Source organism: Mobula hypostoma, chromosome 3 (assembly GCF_963921235.1).
Source record: "Mobula hypostoma chromosome 3, sMobHyp1.1, whole genome shotgun sequence".
Classification (NCBI taxonomy): domain Eukaryota; kingdom Metazoa; phylum Chordata; class Chondrichthyes; order Myliobatiformes; family Myliobatidae; genus Mobula; species Mobula hypostoma.
The window spans coordinates 15,019,693-15,037,436 of record NC_086099.1 but is presented as its reverse complement, the minus strand read 5'-3'; the positions used below and the strand labels follow the sequence as shown (position 1 = coordinate 15,037,436).

The following is a 17,744-nucleotide window of genomic DNA, read 5'->3' as shown; positions in this document are numbered from 1 at the left end:
GAGCGTGACCTGGGTCTTACCCAACCTGACAGGGAAAAGCCTCCGTGCATCCTACTGCCTACACAATTCATAATGTTGTATACCTCTATAATAGGGAGTCCCAACCTTTTTAATTGGATCCCTACCAGTAACCAGTGTTGCCCAACCAAGGGTCCAACCAGTGGACCCCTGGTTGGGCAACACTGCTCTATAAGATTTCCTCTCATTCTCCTATGCTCCAGGGAATTAAATGCACAATGTTGCACACTAGAGTATTTTTGCGTTCTTCAATCCAGCTTTTTCTCACGCTAATTAGAAACTGCTTTTGTTTATACTCCGTGGCCACTTTATTAGGTACACCTGTATAATTGCACACCTGCTCATTAATGCAAATATATAATCAGTAATCAGCCAATCATGTGGCAGCAGCCCAATGCATACAAGCATACAGACATGGTCAGGAGATTCAGTTGTTATTCAGACCAAACATCAGAATGAGGAAGAAATGAGATCTAAGTGACTTTGACTGTGGAATGATTTTGGTGCCAAATGGAGTGGTTTGAGTATTGCAGAAACCGCTGATCTCCTGGGATTTTCACACACAACAGTCTCTAGAGTTTATAGAGAATGGTGCAAAAAAAAACTAAAAAACAGTACGCAGCACTTCTGTGGGTGAAAAAGCCTTGTTAATGAGACAGGTCAGAGGAGGATAGCCAGACTGGTTGAAGCTGATAGGAAGGCGACAGTAACTCATATAATCACACATTACAATACAGATGTACAGAAGAGCATCGCTGAACACATATGTTGAACTTTGAAGTGGATTGGCTACCGCAACAGAAGACCATGACTCTTGTACCTCATAAAGTGGCCACTGAGTGCATGTTCCAAGGAACAGTGAAAAGCTAGTCTTTCATACAGTTCATACAGATCAAATCATTCTACGGTTCATTGCAGTATAACAAGGTAAAACAATACTTGATGCAGAATAAAGTATAACGCTACCTAAAAAAGTGCAGTGCAGGTAGGCAATAAGGTGCAAGATCATAATGAGGTAAATTATGAGGTTGAGCCCATTTTTATCATTCTAGGGAACCATTCAATAGTCTTAGATCAGTAGGGTAGAAGCTGTCCTTGAACCAGGTGTACTTGCTTTCAGGCTTTTGTATCCTTAGCCCAATGGGAGAGGGGAGGAGAGAGAATGTCCAGGGTGCCTTTGATTAAGCTGGCTGCACCAAATATAGGCGGGAGGGGAAGATGGCAGCGCGATGTGCACACACAGCTCTACAGTGAAAATGATATTGTTTCTATTAAATAGGGGCTGTGGACAATTCTGATTTGATGGAGACAGACGTGAGAAGCACAGAGGAACATCTGGAGAAATTTCTGAAACGCCGGTTCGCTGCCGCTGTTACTGGGCGATCGAGAATCTTCCGGAGGGAAAGCCCCAAAATCCCCGGCTTTGCCTGCTGCTGGCGACCGAGGCTGAGGTCAAATCGTTCGGATAGAGATGGTGCTTGGTACTCGGTGTCGGAGGGCTGAACGGAGGCTCGAAGTTTTCAGACGACTCAGAGTCGGACTGTGGTCGGGCACGGCAGGGAGAGTTTTCTTCCTTCTCCCGTCTGCGTGAGATGTGGGACATTCGAGAGACTTTGAACTTTTTTACTGTGCCATAGCCTGTTCTTCATCAAGTTATGGTATTGTTGCACTGTTGTAACTATATATTATAATTATGTGGTTTTTGTTAGTTTCTCAGTCTTGGTCTGTCCTGTGTTTTTGTGATATCACACCGGAGGAATATTGTATCATTTCTTAATGCATGCGTTACTAAATGACAATAAAAGAGGACTGCGTGTCCTCATAATCTAATCTAATCTGATATAGACAGAATCGATGCTGGTTTCTGTGATTTGCCGAGTTGTGCCCATAACTGTCTCCGGTTTCTTGGGGTCATGTACAAAGCAATTGCTGTACTAATCCGTGATACATACAGATGAGATGATTTCTGTGGGGCATTGATAAAAATCAGTGAGAATCAATGGGGACATGCTAAATTTCTGCATCTAAAGATAAAATGACGGAAATCAGGGATGCATACAACACTGGAGCTGAAGGGACAGCATTCTAGAAGTGTTGTAGAGATGGATGAGATGCATCAGGAATGTAACACAAGGATGACAATTTGCTGAATAGGTAGCCAACAAGTATAGAGAACATCACTTATTTCTAGTTTCTAACTTAATCCCCTTTCCCCCACCCACCTGGTTTCACCTATCATCTTCCAGCATGTACTCCTTCCTATCCCCCACCTCCTTATTCAGGTATCTTCCCCCTTCCTTTCCAGTCCTAATGAAGGACCTTGGCCCAAAATATTGACTGTTTATTCTTTACCATAGATACTCTCTGACCTGCTCAGTTCCTCCAGTTTTTTGTGTGTTTCGCTCTGGATTTCCAGCATCTGCAGAATCTCTTGTTTTTAGGGGAAAATATGGAGGTTTCATGCTATTTAGAGCATGGGTAGAAAGGTTATTTTAAAAATCTCAAAATTGAAGAGAATGCAAGATAAATTTCTGAATTAGAGAATAGTTGCTTCTGGAGGTAGCGAAGCACCAAATTGAATATACAGTAACTGATGGGTTGTGGGGGGGGGGGGCAGAGAATGAGACAGTGATATCTTGGAGGTTGAAAACAAATGAGCCCTGCTGACATGGAAGATACGAGGTCAGAAGGTCAATCTGACATGAAGAAGGATGTTCTGATGATGAACAGCCTGTGGCTTGGGAGGAAATGGAACCACATTGTTTCTACAATTTGGCCCAGTTCTTGAGACTGTGCATTTCCTCAAGAGTAAACATGACTTCTGATTAAAGTTCAAAGTAAATTTATTATCCAAGTACATATATATCACCATATACAATGCTGAGATTCATTTTCTTGTGGCATATGCAGTAAATCCAAGAAATGTAATAGAATCAATGATAGAACGCCTCCAAGACAAACAACTAATGTGCAGAAGAGAACAAACAGTGCAGATACAGCAAATACAAAAAATAAGAAATAATAATAATAAATAAGCAATAAATATTGAGAACATGGGATGAAGAGTCCTTGAAAGTGAGTCCACAGATTGCTGGAACAGATCAGTGATGGGGCAAGTGAAGCTATCCCCCTTGGTTCAAGATTCTGGCGGGTGAGGGGTAATAGCTGTTCTTGAACCTGGAGGTGTGGGTCCTGAGGTTCCTGTACCTCCTTCCTGATGGCAGCAGCAAGAAGAGAGCATGTCCTGGAAGACAGGGATCCTTGATGATGGATGCTGCTTTCCTGTGACTACACTCCATGTAGTTCCGCTCAAGGTGGGGAGGGCTTTACCCATGATAGAATGGGCCGTATCCACCACCTTTAGTAGGATTTTCTGTTCAAAGGCATTGGTGTTTCCATGCCAGGGCATTCCAAGAATAAACAGATTGGAGTCCTTCAATGAAAAATATTGTTTGTTGTTTCAGACCCATTTTCTAATCTGAACTATTGCAGCTAACAAAGGGTTAATCCAAAATTGCACCTAGCACTCTTCAGCTGGCACAACACAAATGTAAAATCTCAGCATCAACAAGATTAACCTTATATTTCTATGAAGACCAATCACAATTTCTCTTTCCAACCTCATCCAAAATAAACATCGAAGAGGAATTTGCCAAAGGTCCTTTTAGTTTTAGATATAAAAAAAAGTTCACAACTGCTTTGTTACGTAAGCAGTTGTTCTGGTTGGTGGGGGGGGGGGTGAAATGGGCACAAAAACAATTATGTTCTGAGGGATAATTAGATGTTGTGCACCAAGCTGGTAATACAGTGAGATACAACACGTTGATGTCACATTTAGGATGGTGCCTCTTCCAATAAAAATCAGACTGAATTCAGGCAGGCTGGGGCCAGCTAAATAGCTTTCAGCCATGATACCATTCATCCACGTCACAGCTCTGGTTACACTGCACACCACAACTCTGGCAACTCTGCCTGAAAACCCAGACAGATGAATGTTGCAGGGGAATCAGTTTTCAATCAATGTATTTTCGACACCCAAAGAACCTGATGTAAAAGACGATAGTACAGCCACAAACACCAGGTGATTTATAGTTTCACTTTCATTTTCTAAATCAGAAGTGAAATAAAGAAAGCAGTTGAAGAGTTCAGCAGAAGTCTGTCATTCGGACTGCCATCAGGCCTCATTTTTGTTTAAAACAGGGGTTTCCAATCTTTTTTATGCCATGGCTCCCTACCAGGGTGTTACTCATTCAACAAATGAATAGCAATAGGATATAATTACTCCCTTTATATCTCATTGCTGACCGTTTATACTTTAAGTACAGAGGGGCCATGGGGTCCAAGTCCAGAGCTCCCTGAAAATGGCCATGCAAGTAAGTAGGGTGGTAAAGTAGTGAGCTTGCCTTCGTTGGTTGAGACAGTATCAGAATGAGAAAGTCGTGTTGCAGCCCTACAAAACGTCACATACAGTGCAAGCAATCTGTAAGGAGTTTGTACATTCTCCCCGTCACCACATGAGTTTCTAATGGGTGGCTTTGATACACTCCCACATTCCAATGATTATGGATTAGGGTTAGTAGGTTGGCACCGGAAGCCTGGCGACACTTGCAAGCTGCCCTCGAACTATGTTGGTTGTTGACTCAAACGACACATTTCACTGTGTTTTGACGTACATGTAAATCTAATCTTTAAAACTGTGATTAAGTCACATTTCAAAATTCAAATCACGTTTATTATCACTGATATGTTGTGCAATTGGTTTTGTGGCAATACAGTGCAAGACTAAAAATTACTATAAGTTACAATCAATAAAGAAATCTATAGATACATAAGTAGATAGAGCTAAAGAGGAATACAGAGATAGTGCTTGTCGAAGGTTCAGAAATCTGATGGCAAGGAGGTTTGGAGAATTGTGTACAATTCCGGTACCCCTATTACAGGAAGGATGTGGGAAATCCGAAAAGGGTGTAAAAGGGGCTTCCCAAGTTGCGACCTGGAAAGGAAAGGTTGGACAAACTTGGGATCTTCTCTCTGTAATGTCAGAGGCTGACAGGAGACCAGATAGACATTTATAAAATTATGAGAGACGCACATAGGGTAGACAACCCTCATTCTAGTTACCCTCTCACCCCTTCTTTTCTCCTCATCTGCCCATCACCTCCCTCTGGCTCCCTTTCTCGTTTCCTTTCTTCCATGGTCCACTGTCCTCTCCTATTAGATTCCTCCTTCTTCAGCCCTTTACTTCTTCCACCTATCACCTCATAGCTTCATCGCACCTCCCCACTCAACCACCATTCCACTCACCTATCACCTGCCAGCTTGTATTCTGTCCCCTCCCCTCCCGCCACTTCTGCTATCTGTCCTCTTCCTTTCCAATCCTGATGAAGGGTCTTGGCCTAATACGCCAACTGTTTATTCCCCTCCATTGATGTTGCCTTGCTGAGTAGATGACCTGCAGAGTTCCCCCAGCATTTTGTAAGTGTGAGTGTGAGTGTCAGTTGCTCAAGATATCCGGTATCTGAATATCTCTTGTGGTATGAGATAAAGTTATCACTGACAACTAAAAAAAAACTTTGACAATTTTTATGAGGAGGCTTTTCTGCTACAATGTAAAACAGTCATTTTCTCCAGACTTAAACCAATTCACACAAATAACTTTATTTAGTAAGATGAATATTCAGAAGGTTCTACATGTAGAGTTTTTTAAAACTTAAGAAAGTTTTGGTGATATTTAAAACTGAAGTAACAACGTTGTACATTTTAAAGAGAGACATCTTATTGAAGGAGGCATTTTACTAAGGCAATGACATTATTTAATTCATTCAGCATGCAAGTTTTAAATTTCAGCCCTCTAAATGTCATGAAATTCTATTCCTAGAATATATAGGTGTGTAGCATTAAATCGAGCGCACTCAGTTCCTAGCCTGGCAACAGTGTTTAAAGTAAATCTATTATCGAAGTACATATACACTATGTCCCAATATACAACCCTGAGATCCATTCTCTTGCAGAAACTGACAACAGATGCGAGGAAACACAATAGAATCAATGAAAAACTACAAACACACAGAGAGGGACAAACAACCAATATACAAATACAAAAAAGGAGAAAAAGAGAGAGGCAGAATGAGAAACTGTTGGAGAGACCCTGAAAGTGAGTCCATACACGTTGTGGAATCAGATCAGTGCTGACGTGAAGGGTTCAGGAGCCTGATTATTGAAGGGTGGCACATTACCAAATCCCCACAATCCCTCTATCCTACAGCATCTAAAGAAATGATTCTCAACATATTTGTCACAATGGGTCACTCCCTCATATTTCAACGCAGGCTGCAATTACACAACTCACTTTCCATGTCCCCATTTAAATGTAGTTTCACATCTGTTATCTGAACATATCTACTCACTAATTCATATTTTGTCATCCTTTCCAATGTGTCTACTCAGCATACTTAAACTGAGAAAAAGCAAATACATTAACTGTTAAAACAGCCCTAGGAGCAAAGTGCACATTGGATGCATGCGATCTACAAGCTGAGAATTGCTGATGTTTTACACCCATGCAAAAGCCAAAGTCATGGGCTGTAAACAAGCTCATGTTAAACCTGATAATTCTGGAGGAGAAAAGTTGAATTTATTGTTATATCTCTGGACTGGTAATTTAATCAAAATAGATTTTTAGCTGAAGTTTACGTTTATGATAGATTGCAGAGTTGAATCATTTTTGGTAGCAAGTGGATCTGCAGGCAAAGGCTCTATGGACATCAAGCCAGATTAACCAGCCATTAAACATCCCTAAACAATCCATGACTGTTATTTGATGGTGCAATGTAATTTTAAGAGATTTTAATAATTGAAGAACAGAAGACAGGAGGTCTTTAATATCACAACTTGTTATGACCAAGAGGAAATCGAAAGTGCTGAAAAGGTTAACCTCTTTTCAATTGATTTCCTTTAGCAATGTTTGCCTATCCCATTCATATCAAGTGTTAAATTTTACTTGTCTCCATTTCCTCTTCTTTGGCAAACCCTCAGGATCGAGGATGACGTCTCCACTCCAGCTCCATGCTTCTGGAGATGACGGACAAAGCCAATGGTGGACATGTCCTGCAGATATTGCCACAGCTGGGGCAACATTTGTGAGGTGGCAGTCTCATTCAAATTTAATTGTCATTCAACCATATACATGAACACAAGTATACAAATCAGTGTTCCTCTGGGGCCAGGGTACAAAGCACCGTACCAACAGTCACACACATCACAAGACACAGTTAATTACAGTACGAGGCAGGTATAATTACATTAGCTGTAAAACATAGTTAGTTACAAAAAATAAATAATATAGCCCAAATCCCGGAGTGTCATGGCCTATAGATTGGTGGTGCACAGGATGTTGTCCTGGAGCCACGTTTCTGCAAGAACAAGCATGCCGAAATTCTTCATCACATGCTAACGCAGCCACAGAAAGACACCTACGTCACCCACCTGCTTTGGCTTTCTGTATGTTCCTGACACTTTGGCTTGAGTTCCTCAGTGCGCTCCAGAGAACACAGCCTCAGAATAGAAGAACATCCCCTTAGAACAGAGATAGGGAGAAATTTCTCTAGCTAGGGGGTGTTGAGTCTGTGCAATTCAATGCCACAGACCATCTGTGGTGGTCAAATTATTGGGTATATTTACAGCAGAGGTTGATAGGTTCTTGATGAGTAAGGGCATCAAAGATTATGGGGAAAAGACAGGAGAATGAGGTTGAGAGGGTTAATAAATCAGCCATGATGAAATGGTGGAGCACACTAAATGGGCCAAAACACCTCATTCTGCTCCCATGTCTGAAAGTCTTATGGCCAGACTGAATTTCTTTCAACATCCTGAGGAAGTAGAGGTACTCGTGAGCTTTCTTGACCATGTCATCTATGTGGCTGGACCAGGACAGACTGATGATGAAAGCGACTTTGTCACTTTGAGCAGTCAAGTTTCCAAGGACGTGTAGTTGGGGTAGGTGAGTCGTGGGCATAATGTGTTGGCACTGGAAGTATACTGACACTTGGGGGCTGCCCCCAGCACACACCTCGTTGATCTGATACTACAGCAGCAATGCATTTTACTGTAAGTTTTGATGTACGATGACAAATCAAGCTAATCTTTAATCTTTTAAGTACATGGCTGAGGTATGGATGGCTATGGTTCAAGTGCAGGTCAATGGGACTAGTTAGGAAAAATCAACATTCAGAACAGACTAGATGGGCCTGTTTCTGTGTTGAAGTGCTCTATGACTCTCTATGGCCCAAGGACTGCTCAGTGTCAGTAGGGATGTTGCATTGTTACATGGTGGCTTCGGGAACAGCGCTGAATTTTGCAATCGGGTAATCTCATTCCATCACAGAGCTCAGGTTTGTGAGATTTACACAAAAGTTGCTGGTGAACGCAGCAGGCCAGGCGGCAACCATAGGAAGAGGTACAGTTGACATTTCGGGCCAAGACCCTTTGTTAGGACTAACTGAAAGAAGAGCTAGTAAGAGAGTTGAAAGTGGGAGGGGGATAGGGGAGATCCGAAATGATAGGAGAAGACAGGAGGGGGAGGGATGGAGCCAAGAGCTGGACAGTTGATTGGCAAAAGGGATATGAGAGGAACATGGGACAGGAGGACTAAGGAGAAAAAAAAGGGGAGGGGTGAAGCCCAGAGGATGGGCAATAACAGATGGGGTGCGAGGGGGAGGTGGAGAATTAACAGAAGTTAGAGAAGTCAATGTTCATGCCATCAGGTTGAAGGCTACCCAGATGGAATATAAGGTGTTGTTCCTGCAACCTGAGTGTGGCTTCATCTTTACAGTAGAGGAGGCCGTGGATAATCATATCAGAATGGGAATGGAACGTGGAATTAAAATGTGTGGCCACTGGGAGATCCTGCTTTCTCTGGCGGACAGAGTGTAGGAGTTCAGTGAAACGGTCTCCCAGTCTGCGTCGGGTCTCGCCAATATATAGAAGGCCACATCGGGAGCACCGGACGCAGTACATCACCCCAGTCAACTCACAGATGCAGTGTTGCCTCACCTGGAAGGATTGTCTGGGGCCCTGAATGGTGGTGAGGGAGGAAGTGTAAGGGCATGTGTAGCACTTGTTCCGCTTACAAGGATAAGTGCCGGGAGGGAGATCGGTGGGGAGAGATGGGGGGAACGAATGGACAAGGAAGTCGCGTAGGGAGCAATCCCTGCGGAAAGCAGGGGGGGGGGAAGGGAAAGATATGCTTAGTGGTGGCATCCCGAGGTGGCAGAAGTTACGGAGAACTATATGTTGGACCCGGAGGCTGGTGGGGTGGTAGGTGAAGACAAAGGGAACCCTATTCCTAGTGGGGTGGCGGGAGGATGGGGTGAGAGCAGATGTGCGTGAAATGGGAGAGATGCGTTTGAGAGCAGAGTTGATGGTGGAGGAAGGGAAGCCCCTCTCTTTAAAAAAGGACATCTCCCTTGTCCTGGAATGAAAAGCCTCATCCTGACAGCAGATGCGGCGGAGACGGAGGAATTGCGAGAAGGGGATGGCATTTTTGCAAGAGACAGGGTGAGAAGAGGAATAGTCCAGATAGCTGTGAGACTCCATTGGCTTATAGTAGACTCTTCACTGTATACACCAGAGATTCATTTTCTTGCAAGTATTTACAGTAAATACAAGAAACACAATAAGAATCAATGAAAGACCACACCCAGCAGGACAAACAACCAATGCGTAAAAAAATCAACAAACTGTGCAAATATGAAAAGGCGAGAAAAAACATAAATAATAATAATAAATAAATAAGCAATAAATATTCAGATCATAAGATGAAGAGTCCTAGAAAATGAGTCCATGGGTTGTGAGAACAGTTCAGTGATGGGGCGAGTGAAGTTATCCGTTCTGGTTCAAGAGTCTGATGGTTGAGGGGTAATAACTGTTCCTAAACCTGGTGGTGTGGGCCCTGAGACTCCTGTACATTCTTCCTGATAGCAGCAGCGAGAAGGGAGCATGACCTGAATGGTGGGTACAGGGCTTGTTTTGCTGCTGTTATTTTACTCATTGTATTCTGGTTTTGTTGTGTTCTGTGTTGCTCTGCTAAGAATGTGTGGCCGTATTTGTCAGCTGCTCCCAGCACATCCTTGGGTGTGCTGGTTGTTAAGGCAAATGACACATTTCACTGTATGCTTCGATGTATATATGATAAATACATCAGAGTCCGAATCTGTGCAATTTTATGAACATTTACAATCAAGCCAGGTTTTCCAAAACTAGAAATGTTGCTTTATGCAACTAACACACACAATTGCCATAGTGATCTTACAGTAGAACACACAAATCTCACTTATTAGAGACAAGCGCCTGACTCTGGTTAACTGAATTAACAGGACGACAAGCAACAGGCACCTTCAGGTTAGGAGGGAAAATAAACAGTGCGGATTTCCTCTCTCTAGCACCGCTAGGATCATAAAAGCTTAAATCTGTTGCACCAGCACATATTTGGTTACCAAATTAGGTAAGGATTAGGACTCACAAGGCCATTCTGGAATAAGAGGCATTTGATACTCAGTAATCAGAAGAATAGGTAGAATGGACACTTACTGACTTGGTATATACCTGAACAATGCCGGGATCCTGCAGGCTAAACGTTATCCGTGCAATTACTTCCGAGTTGGATTCAGTGCCTTCAGAGAAGAGAAGAAAAGCATGTAAATCCATTTTGAATGTTACCAATAATCACTGTATAGACCACCATTGATATGTAAAGTGAAAACGGGACAAAGAATTTCAGCTGCCCTGGACATTTTGTGTGCATAACAATTTCCTTCCCTTACATCATTTCCAAAAATAAACTGTTTTTGTGCAGTGGCCTCAGAAGTGATTGTGTAACCATGTAACCTGATGGTTTAAATTCAACAAGTGAACATTGTTTTGAGAACTCTGCTTCCTTTTAAAAACACGCATGGTTGTTAATTAATTTTTCCTCATTTTCTTCTGCCTCACTGCAGCCTAAGACATGTTTGAAGACACCACCTTCATGTACCAATGCTAAAAGGTCCAAATGGCATCAGCAGCTGCCACGATCCATCCAGTCACAGCCAGGGTACCACATATGATGAAGAAATAGAAACAGAATTGGGCAACCCAACATGGTGCTTTCTCTGCCACTTTCAAGATCTTGGCTGGTTTATGCACAGTGGCCACTTTATCAGATACACCTGCTTGCTAATACAACTATCTCATCAGCCAATCATGTGGTAGCACTTAATACGTAAAAGCATGCAGACATGGCCAAGAGGTTCAGTTGTTGTTCAGACCCAATGTCCGAATGGGGAACCAAATGTGACCTAAGTGACTTTGACCGTGGAATGATTGTTGGTGCCACTAATGTAGAAACTGCTGATCCCCTGTGATTTTCACATACAACAGCCTCTGGCGTTTACACAGAATGCTGAGAAAAACAACAGAAGTCCAATGGACTGTAGTTCTGTGGGCAAAAATGTCTTGTTGCTGAGAGAAAATAGAGGAGAATGGCCAAAATGGTTCAAGCTGACAGGAAGGCGACGGTAACTCAAATAACCAATGGTACAACTATGGCGTGCAGAAGAGCACCTCTGAAACGCACAAAACATCAAACATTGAAATAGATGGGCTACAGCAGCAGGAGACCATAGACATACAGACAGTGGCCACTTTTTTTTTGGTACAGGAGGTACCGGATAAAGTGGCTACTAAACGTATCCCAGTGCCACTTTCTTATGCTAACTTCTAATCCTTCAATGGAATATTGAGAGCAATATCTAAGGGAGGGTGTGTTGGCCCTGGAGGGGATTTCATACGAGGTTCACAAGAATGATCATAGGAATGAAAGGTTTTGATCTTTGAGGACTATTGAGCCTGTACTTGAGGAAGTTCAGATGTATTGGAGGGGTGGAGGGAATCTCATTGAAACCTACCAGATACTGAAAGGCCTGGATAGAGTGGACATGGAGAGGGCGTATCCATTTGTAGGATCAGAAGTGAGTCTCAGAATAAAGGGATGTTTCTTTTAAACTAAGGTTATGATGAGTATCTTCAGGCAAATGACAATAAATATATGAAATATATTGGCACAGAGCTGCAACATCAGGGAGTAAGGGGAGATTTGATAGAGGTACATAAAATTGAGAGATATAGATAGGGCTAATGCAAGCAGGGAATTTGGATGACACGAAGACTAGAGGCCATCAGATAAGGGTGAAAAGTGAAATATTTAAGGGGAAGCTGAGGGGGATCTTCTTCACTCAGAGAGTGGTGCAAATGTGAAATAGGCTGCCAGCTGCAGTGGTGGATGTAGGTTCGATTTCAACATTTAAAAAAAATTTGGATAAGTACATGGACTGGAAGGGTATGAAGGGCTATGTACCAGGTGTGGTTAGATGGGACTAGGCAGAATAAAGGTTAAGAACGGACTAGATAGGCCAAAAGGCCGGTTTCTCTGCTGCAGTACTCTATGACTCAGAGTGCAATGGAAGCCAAGTCATTGGGTGTATTTAAGGCAGAGGTTGATAGGTTTGTGATTAATATTGGGGTTAAAGGTTACAGGGAGGAGCATGGGTTTGATTTTTTTTTAAAGCCATAATGGAATTCTAGACCAGACTCTTACATCATATATTTGAATTCTCTTACGATATAAAAGTCTATCATCTGCATTCTTCAGTTGATGATGGTCGAGCCTATAGACATCTTGGGTAGAGAATTCCAAACATTTACCATCCTCTGAGTGAAGAAATTTCTTCTCATCTCAGTTCCGAAGAGCTGACCCATTACCACAGTTGTATTACAGTTCCAAGGGCCAAACTTCCAGTCCGACCTCAGGTGTTGCATGTATGCACTTTGTACGTTCTCCAAATGAGTGACTAGAGTTTCTGTCAGATACTCTGATTTCCTCTCACGTCCCAAAGATCTGCTAGAAGGTTCACTAGCCATGGTAAATAATCTCTTTGCCAAGGAAAGTGGCAAAAGGATAGACATGCAAGAGAGAAATCGCAGGACTCAGCCTGAAAGATAAAGACGCCTGGGATGCAGAGTGACTTGACTATTTGGGTTCAGAATTGGCTTGCCCATGGAAGACAGAAGGTATTGCTAAATGGATCTCACTCTGGTTATAGTTCTGTAATGAGTAGTGTTCTGTACAGATTTGTACTTGGATTTATGCTGTTGTCGATATTTACAAATGACTTGGATGATAACGTGGTTGAGTAGTTACCGCCTGCTATGCTGCTGGCATTTAGGGCAGCAATGAAGGTCCTCTATCTCTGTCTGCCCAAGGATTCCTCATTGATGGTACTGTAACAATTTTTTTTGACCACTCAGGGTTGTTAGTCCTGAGCTGAATCCCCAAACCTGGAGGACTGGTAGACCACTCTTACTTTGGCCTTTACCTTTTGACCTATTTCATAGTCATAGTCATATTTTATTGACCCCGGGGGAAATTGGTTTTTGTTACAGTTGCACCATAAATAAAAAATAGTAATAAAACCATAAATAGTTAAATAGTAATATGTAAATTATGAAATAAGTCCAGGACCAGCCTATTGGCTCAGGGTATCTGACCCTCCAAGGGAGGAGTTGTAAAGTTTGATGGCCACGGGCAGGAATGACTTCCTATGACGCTCAGTGTTACATCTCGGTGGAATGAGTCTCTGGCTGAATGTACTCCTGTGCCCACCCAGTACGTTATGTAGTGGATGGGAGACATTGTCCAAGATGGCATGCAACTTAGACAGCGTCCTCTTTTCAGACACCACCATGAGAGAGTCCAGTTCCATCCCCACAACATCACTGGCCTTACAAATGAGTTTGTTGATTCTATTGGTGTCTGCTACCCTCAGCCTGCTGCCCCAGCACACAACAGCAAACATGATAGCACTGGCCACCACGGACTCGTAGAACATCCTCAGCATCATCCGGCAGATGTTACAGGACCTCAGACTCCTCAGGAAATAGAGACAGCTTCAGTGTTCTTTGACCAGTCCAGTTTATTGTCAATTCATATCCCCAGGTATTTGTAATCTTCCACCATGTCCACACTGACCCCCTGGATGGAAACATCCATGGCATGGGTGACCCTACCAAGAGTCAAAGAACAAGGCCCTGACTCCAGCCAACATAGCTCTCTGGATCATTTAGGCATGCAATCCTCCAAACCCTACGACAAAGTTGTGGTCCTCTTGGAGGGATAATGTGGATGAGTGGGTTAGTAAGACTACAGATGACACAAACATTGGCGGCATTGTGGACAGTGTAGAAGACTGCCAAAGATAAAGTGGAATATAGCTCAGCAAATATGGGCAGCGATATGGCAGATGGAGTTTAATCCGGGCAAGTGTAGCCTGCTGCTCTTTGGGATATTAAATGTAAAAGGAGTGTACACAGTTAATAGCAGCACCCTTAATAAAGTTGATGCACAGACAGATCTTGGGGACCAAGTGCATACCTCCCTGTAAACAGCCGCACAAGTTGATAGTGTGGTGAAGGCCGCATATGGCTTGACTTTAATAGTTGCTACTTTGAGTTCAAAGGTCAAGATGTTACAGCTTTAGAAAACTCTGGTTAGACCACATCTTGAGTATTGCATACATTTCTGGTTGACCTTTAATAGGAAAGATGTGGAGGCTTTGCAAGTGGTGCAGAGGTGGTTTACTAGGACACTGGCTGGATTAGAGGGCGTATGCTATGAGAAGAGGTTGGACAAAGTTGGGTTGTATTTTCTGGAATGGCAGAGGCAGAGGGGAGACCTGGGGTTGAAAAGTCTGATACTAGAGGACACGCATTAAATGTTCGAAGGGGAAAGTTCAAAGGAGATGTGCTGGGCAAACACACAGATTGGTGGGTGTATGGAATGTGGTGCCAGTGAGGTTCCCAGACAGGCACATGATTATGCAGAGAATGGAGAGATAATAGTGTATTTAGGCATCATTTGTTTAGTTAGTTCAACACAACATAGTACGTAGAAAGGCCTAATCCTGGGCTGTACTGTTCTTTGGTTAGAGGGAAATGAGAGAAAAGTGGGATCCATGAGATTGCTCTCCAGGGAGTCAGCATCCACCTGATGGTTTGAATGCCCCTCCATCTTTTATTTTATTGAGACAAACAGCACAGTAACAAACCCTACAGGCCTAATGAGCCTGTGCCTCCCAATTACACATGTGCAATTAATTAACCTACTAACCCATATGTCTTTGGACTGCGGGAGGAAACCCACACAGTCACGGGAGAATGCAACTCATTACAGACAGTGGTGGGAATTGAACTCAGGTCGCTGTTGCATTAACCGCTGCACTACCCTGCCACTCTTTCATAAGTCTCCCAGGCTCAATACAACTATTGTTGATAGAATCTCAGGTGGAGACGAGAGGGCGTACTGAAGTGAGATATGCCAACTAGCGGAGTGATGTCACAGCAACAACCTGGCACTCAACGTCAGTCAGACGAAAGAGCTGATTGTGGACTTCAGGAAGGGTAAGACGAAGGAACACATACCAATCCTCATAAAGGGATCAGAAGTGGAGAGAATGAGCAGTTTCAAGTTTCTGGGTGTCAAGATCTCTGAGGATCTAACCTGGTCCCAACATATCGATGTAGTTATAAAGAAGGCAAAACAGCAGCTATACTTTATTAGGAGTTTGAAGAGATTTGGTAGATCAACAAATACACTCAAAAACTTCTATAGATGTACCGTGGAGAGCATTCTGACAGGCTGCATCACTGTCTCATGTGGGGGGGGGTGGGGGGCGGTATGCTACTGCACAGGACCGAAAGCTGCAGAGGATTGTAAATTTGGTTGACTCCATCTTGGGTACTGACCTACAAAGTACCCAGGACACCTTCAAGGAGCGGTGTCTCAGAAAGGCAGCATCCACTATTAAGTACCTCCAGCACCCAGGGCATACCCTTTTCTCACTCTTGCCGTCAGACAGGAGGTACAGAAGCCTGAAGGTACACACTCAGCAATTCAGGAACAGCTTCTTCCCCTCTGCCATCTGATTCCTAAACGGACATTGAACCCTTGGACACTACCTCACTTTTTTTAATACGTAGTATTTCTGGTTTTTCGCGCAATTTTAATCTATTCAATATATATATACTTGAACAACAGGAATTCTGCAGATGCTGGAAATTCAAGCAACACACATCAAAGTTGCTGGTGAACGCAGCAGGCCAAGCAGCATCTATAGGAAGAGGCGCAGTCGACGTTTCAGGCCGAGACCCTTCGTCAGGACTAGATATACTTGAATTGATTTACTTATTTATTATTCTTTTATTTTATGTTGTTTTTCTTCTATATTATGTATTGCATTGAACTGCTGCTACTGCTAAGTTAACAAATTTCACGTCACATGCCAGTGATAATAAACCTGATTCTGATTCTTTCCTGCTTTGAAGATATTCCTTAAAAGGCTTCCTATTTGTGAAATTTTAAGGCAGCTGCTGTGATATCTTTGTCAAATTTTATTTGGTTAATACCAGGAGGCAAATTGGCAGTTATTAAAGGCAGGATCCAAATAAATGTAATTTGATGTAGTGTATTTGCATGTGGCTGGCAGTTTACCCCTCACCAACTGACCCGAGGAGATCCAGTATACTGCCTTACATAAACATGCACCTCACACTTTATGTCAACTTTCAGATTATATCCTCAATGATTGATGCTACTATTATTTTGTAAATAACTGTATGTGCTGGATTGTAATTATATGTACTATGTTTTACCAGTCTCTCATTCCCCCATCCCTTGCCGCCACCAGAGGAAGCTGCCTGAATTTGGCTCGTCTCTTTCCCTCTCACTTGATGCAGCCGGAGGCTTGGGTCCCGGGCAAGGTTTAATCAGCGTATTTGTGGATTGGACCCTGCGGTTCATGTTATGTGTTTCTGCTTTCTCTTTCCTCTTATATTGCTATTTTGATCGGGGCAGACGGACTCTGCGGCCTAAAGCCAACTAACGACACAGAGCTAAATTGAATTGAACTGTACTAAACTGAACATTCCTAAACTGTTTAAAGGCTCTGCAGTTTGATGTTTAATATTTAGTGTGTTTTTCACTCATTTTTTGCCATTTGCCCAATTTTTTTTGTGTTTTGGGTGTTTGAGGTTTTCTTTGAACAGGTTCCATGGTGTTTCTTTGTTTCGTGGCTGGCTGTGGGAAGACAAATCTCAGGGTTGTCTATAGCATACACACTTTGATAATAAATCTATAAGACCACAAGACATAGGAGCTGAATTAGGCCATTTAGCCCATCAAATCCACTCCACTAAATCAATCACGGCTCGGGCCCAGAGGAACAGTGTTTTGTTTGGCTGTATACATATGTATGGCTGAATGACAATAAACTTGAACTTGAAATAGGCCACCCAGCACTAAATCTGGCCTGGCTGAGTTTTGCCTTCCTCAGTAGCAAGAACACTTTTTTTTGTGTGGGAATAATGCATATTGCTGTTTAATTGCAATCAAATCCCTTGTGCCTGAGGAATATTGAATGCAACAATTCGATGTGCTGGCATTCGTTAGCTGAGGGATTACGTTTGAGAGCTGTGAGGTATTGCTGCAGTACTATAAACCCTGGTTAGACCACAATTGTGTCCAGTTCTGGTTGCTTCATTATAGGGAAGATTTGGAAGGTTTAGAGAGCATGCCGAGGGGATTTACCAGAATGTTACCTGGATTAGAGGGCATGTCTTAGGAGGAAACACTGAGCAAG

At 42.8% G+C, this 17,744-nt stretch overlaps 1 protein-coding gene across 2 annotated transcripts in view; it reads right to left on the bottom strand.

Moving 5' to 3' along the window:
- The window catches only part of znf532 (zinc finger protein 532), a 188,464-nt gene that overhangs the window by 135,100 nt on the left and 35,620 nt on the right, over positions 1 to 17,744 (bottom strand). Inside the window, exon 2 of one of the 2 annotated variants that reach the window (XM_063042706.1) lies at positions 10,606 to 10,688. The gene's annotated coding sequence lies outside the window, so the exon portion shown is untranslated. The remainder of the gene's footprint in view (positions 1 to 10,605; positions 10,689 to 17,744) is intronic. The other variant, XM_063042708.1, reaches the window with a different exon arrangement.